Raw genomic sequence first — 6,000 nt, forward strand, 5'->3', positions numbered from 1 at the left:
CGGAAAGCTTCACCCAGACTCAAAGAGACGGAAGAATACTTCACGCCCGGAAGCTTACCTGTGCAACCGCAAGTCATTATGGGCTCTGGCTTGGTTGACCTTAGTTGTGACTCTGGCTGGGACGGTACTAGCAGATGTAGAACTACGGTAGGACGGATGGGTACCGGACAGTGGTCAGAGGAACTCTTTGGAAGACCATGTTTCGGTCATCTTGTTCTCAAACACCCTGAAGTGCGAGAACGTAAAGAGAGGGATCGAATCTTGCGGGTAAAGTGTACAAACCTCTGCAGAGGGTTATAACCTAATCGATTAGCCGTGTCCCCGGTTACGGACAATTTGAGCATCTGGACTTGGATCTATCTCGGAACTCTCAACACCGGACTGATAACTTAATTGTGGGCAACTTATGATGATTTTGGGCTATGAGACATCGGTTGGCGGAACCATGTCATGATAGAAAACTCCATAGTACAGACTTCATTTATTCCTTTGATGTAGGTAAAATAAAATCAGCTTTTACGCAAACAAAATTCAGATACAGAGCCACAAAGCCATAATGCATATAGTATAGTTTTATCATCTGTTCTTTTTATTGTGATCTTGCCGGTACATTCAATGTACTGACCTACACGGCTGCAACGTATCATGTTGCAGATATTTCCTCGACGAGTAAGAATTACGATACAGGGTTACGGTCTACACTCAACCTGCCGATGGCGTTGATGGGACTCCACACCCGTTTGATTGTTTCCGCTGAGTATTATGAGGTATATATCATTTTACGTTATTTATACATGTGATTGCACTTTGATATATACATTGATGTACTGTGTGTGCCAGCATACTGATCCAGGGATGGCACAGTAACACAGAGGCTTGACCGTCTGAGGTCGGGTCGCTACAGAGATGGTATCAGAGCACATGTTGACTGTAGGACGTGACCCTAGAAACCGGAAAAGCCCTAGGACAGGAAATCTCTAAAACTTTATTTTCAAAAGGATCCTTTACTTCTCGTCTTTTCTGATTTTATCAAATAGTCCCTCTGACCTCAGATAGTTAGAATATACACCTTTCCCTTTTGACCACACGGAAGATCAACTGAAGACGCTCCAAGAAGGATTTGATATCGGAGAACTGATGACCTCTTCAGAGTAATTCACCATGTATTAGAAGCTAGAACAGTTGAAGACTCCGAAGACTTGAAAGGATCTGAAGAATTATTAGACCTTTAGAAGACCAAACCCCTGTTATACACCTACGTTGGAAGCGATGATTTGTGAGCTGTCACTTGTTTGATGTTTTCCGACAGCCCCAAAATAAAACTTGTTTCTTCAAAAATTATTGTTTGTATTGTGTGTATATCCCTCCCCACCTCTCTCTCATCTCACCCTAAAACCCTTGAACCCCATAGATGATGAATGAAGTTGGACTGATATTCTCTGGACCGAAGACTCAGCCCGAGGCAGAGCTATGGATGCAGAACATGGAAAATCACTTCGGGAGCAATTTGGTTTCAAGGAAGTATGAGGTTCAATATGCTCTTCAGTACTTTACAGAAAGTGCTGCAACCTGGTGGAACATGCATCAAGCCATACAGGGATTTAATGGAGCAAGAACTTGGGAGGATTTCAAGAAGACCCTGTTGAGATCACGTCTTATCCGGAAGCACCATGATACACCAGGAAATAAACCTTGTGCCTGCAGGATTTGCGGAGAAATAGGACACACCCAGGAGGAACACAAGGATGGATGCCCTCATTGTGAGGAGAAACACCCAGCTGAGGAATGCCCAACTAGCCAGGTGACTTGCTTCCTGTGTGAAGGAACCACCCACTACCCGGTGCAGTGTCACTTTTACTCCACGGTGCAACGAACTATTCCGAAGCAGGAAGATGGAATGAAAGAAGCCCTCAAGGAAGACCTAGAAGAACCAGTAATGAATGAAAGTGTTGAAGACCTGGATGGAGAAGTTCTCAACAGATTTTACTCCAATGCCTGCTATTCATGTGGAGAAGAAGGACATTTTTCACAGTATTGCACCAAGGAAAGAAAAGAGTATCCGGGATACTTCCCGACAGAAGCAATAGAGTTTGACCCACAAGGAATAGAAGGTTTGATCAGAACGAAGAAAACCAGGAAGAGAAAACAAAGACACCCTCAGAACAACCCAATTTCTGCAAATAGGGACAAGAGCCATATCACCTGTTTTGAATGTAAGGACGTAGGGCATTATGCCAATCATTGTCCCGAAAGGAAGCAAGGAACTCAAGGAGCAGGCACCACCTCCAAGACGCCCAAAGACTTATCGAAAGTCATTTGTTTTCGCTGCAAGGCAGCAGGACATTATGCTACTAAATGTTCCGACAAGACGAAAGCTGGAGTTGAGTAGTTGGAATTTTGATTATGGATAATAAGAGTAGTAGAAAGCAATTTCATTTTCATGAGCTCAATAAGTTGAGTTATGTAATAGATTACCCTGAGATTGTAATAGTTCATGACTCAATAAAGTTGTAATGTCACATGCTGAAAAACTTCAAGGAGTTGTCATATTTTATCTTGGAAATTAATATTCGAGATGAACATGGAAGAAAGTGAGTTGTGATGCATAAACAGGAAATTGGAATTAAGATTGACGTTTTGTTTGGATGATATGAATGAGTGCCCAGGAGATAAGTACCTTACTCTGAGCATCATTTTTGTTTCACAAACTGCAGATGACGACACTTTACGAGTCTTTCCTTAAGGGTCCTGAAACGATCATGACCCTGACAAGTGATCATGATTACCCGAAGATCTTGAAGGACATGATGAAGCATATTCACCTTGAAGGAGATGCAGTCTACAAAGGCTACCCCTTCCTGCAAAAGGGAGTGGAACTTTGGTATGTGGAGGTACACCTCCACCGTTTGAAAGGAGTTTGCCCAAAGAGGATGGGGCATTACTTCTTCATTTCACGTGTGCCACAAGCAACTTTCTTCGATGCTGTTCGTGAAGCAGCCATGGAAGCCATACGTCAGATCGGAGAAATACTAGAAGCAAGACTCCGTCATACTCAGGAATACCTAAGCGAAGTGCATACGGAGATGATGGAGGTGAAGCTCAAGGCCACCATGATGAAACAGAAGATTGAAGATTTCAAGGCTCATGTCGCACAATTCCAGTGGGACTGAAGAATCCTCGAGGAGGATAAATAAATAAAGTGGAAGTAATGTCTGACCATACCAAATCATGTGGGTGGCAGCATTTGTAACAAGTACTTTTTGGAATTTGGATTTACGAAAATTTGATATGAGATTAATGAGATTTTATGTGCACTTTATTTTGGTCATAGTACTCTGTAAAGCCACAAGATCAATGAAGAAAGAAATGTGTTATTCATGACGGTCCATAGAAGGAAGCTGAACAAAATGAGTTGGAGATTTGTTTTGATATGATGGTATGAAGAAAACAGAATACTACTGGATTCAAAGGAGGTGTAACATGAGAGTTACTCCAAGGATGAGTTAAAGCTGCACTAGTGCTGAAGTGGGCCATAAACCACAGGCCCAGGATTTTGAGAAGGAACAGATGTACCCTTGATAAAGGAGTACATTTGGAAGAATCAGTGATCCAATCAGCATACGTTTCGTAGGAGTTTACGCAAAACCTGAGAGTTGATAAGGAACAATAGATGTTTGTTTTGGCCTGCAGAATCAATGGATTTTTTTTCGAACTTGGTTCGTCGACAAGAGAAATTCTGCAATGCTTGTGAGGATGACCGAGTGTTAGAATGCGAGATTCGCTAAACCATGTACAAGGTAATGATTTGGGTGCGGGATGGATTGATCACCATACCGACTTACCCTTATTGTTCGCTTTGCTATATGGGATGGTAAAATATGAGTGACTTACCCATAGTAAAGTGACGACGCTCGTTGAAGTCTTGCTTAAACCATAAAATGGTAGGACGATGGAACCCTTTACAGGCAACCGTTGCAAATCGTAGGATAAACGGTGAAGTTCAACCCAGACCCGTTTTCTGCAGGAGAAACCATTAATGGAATACCACCATGAGTGTTTCGATAGTTGTTTAGGGTGGACACAGACCTATCAGCTAAGAAGATCCAGTCTCGGACGAACTTCAACTTTGACGAACCGACCCAAGCTTTTGAGGAAAACTCTATGCTTCTGACAGAAGAGCTTTAATGAAGGAGCTATTGTAAGATATGTGAAGAGACATACATTGTCAGCCCTCCAGAGGAAATATCTGAGTTTATTGGAACCATGACCTTGTTTTTAAGTGTGGTAGCACCCCTGACCTTTCTGACCAAAACTCTTGCTAGAAGACCCCCAACCCCTACCCTTTTCTTGCTAGCCTCTTCGAATCTCGAGGACGAGATTCATTTTAAGTGTGGTAGGTTTGTAACATCCCAAAATTCTAAATTTTGGAATGTTATATTAAATAAATAACTATGCTTGATTGTCTGATTGTTGGTTTGATGGATTGAGTGAAACTGAGTGAAATTTGAAACTTTTGAAAGTTGAATGAGAGGGAATGAAATGACTTTCCCAAAACTTTCCCCTTTTGCCTTTTGATCCCAATGGATTCAAATTCATACCAACACCAAAGCCTAGAGTGAGGATGACATGACTTCCTTCATTTTTAAATGAATAGGGTTTTGGAAAAAGATTTGAATTTCATTTGGGAAGATTTCAAATTCAAAGCTTTATGCAACTCAATGATATTCATGAGGGAAGATAAGATGACTTCTTCAATTATGTGAAATAGGAGTTGGAAGTTATAATGAATCAAGTTGAAAATCATTTGAAAGTGCTTTGTAACCCTCTTTCAAATTTTGAGTTTTGAATTTGAATTTCAAACTTTGGCATGTGGGAAACATTTCAAAAAAAAACTATGCCTGATAAATACTTGATCAAAAGTATGAGAGGAGCAAACATGACACTCCAAAAATATCAGAGGAAACAATGCCAAAAGATTTGGATTCAAATCTGAAATTTATTTGAATTTGAAAAAAAATAGATTTTTATGAAGTTTGGATTTTGCCTTTGGAAAAATGTTCGAATGAAAGGGAATATTCCCCTGATCATTTGGGTATATATATACCCTATATAAAATATTTATAGATTTGGTGTTATTTTTGTTTTAGTTTTATAAAAAAAAATAAAAAAAAACCCCAGGGGCGCCAGCCAGGCCACCCCAGGCCCAGCCCCAGCGCCAGCCGAGCCAGCCCAGCTCGCCTTTCCCCCTCGCCCGCTCGCCGAAACCCGTTGGCATCGGCCACCCGACCCCCTCGCCCCTCTCTCCCTCTCGCTGACCCGTGGGCCCCGCCCCTCTCCTTCCCCCCTCGCCCACGCCACCGACCTCGCCGGAGATCGACCGGATCCCGAAGGATCCGGGATCCCCCGACCGCCCCCGATGCCCTTCCGAAGCGAAGCCGAGGCCCTGGCTATAAAGAGCCGAGCCCCCGCACCCCATTTCCCCCCCCGAGAGCTCGCCGCACCCCCTCTTTCTCCCGCTCGACGTCGCCGGAGACCCGAGCCCTCCCCACCGCCATTGTTGCCGCCGTCGACCCCCTGGTCCACCCCGACCCCCCCCCAACACCACCGAACCCCTCCCCGACCTCGTGCGCATCTTCCCGACGAGTCGCCGGAGCTCCCCGACGCCCAGACGCCCCGACGCACTTTCGCCGCCGCCGCCGCCGTCACCGGAGTCCGGTAAGTCACCGGCATCACCCCCCACCGTCCGATCCTAGATCTAGGGCTAGGATTAGAACCCCGAAGGGTTAGGTTTTATTTAGAAAACCGGCCGGTTCCGATCGGTTTAGTTTTTTTAGTTTAGGTTTTTATTTTAGGCCCGGTTCGTTTAGTTTAAACCTAGGGCCCGTTTAGGCTATCTAACGCACAGGGCACAGTATAGGCCCATTAGGCCTTTTTCTTTTTATTTTGATTTTCTGTTTTAGCCGAATAGTTTCTGTTTTCAAAAATGTATATCTTTTATTC

The sequence above is a fragment of the Triticum aestivum genome, chromosome 2B (genome assembly GCF_018294505.1).
Source record: "Triticum aestivum cultivar Chinese Spring chromosome 2B, IWGSC CS RefSeq v2.1, whole genome shotgun sequence".
In the NCBI taxonomy this organism is placed as follows: domain Eukaryota; kingdom Viridiplantae; phylum Streptophyta; class Magnoliopsida; order Poales; family Poaceae; genus Triticum; species Triticum aestivum.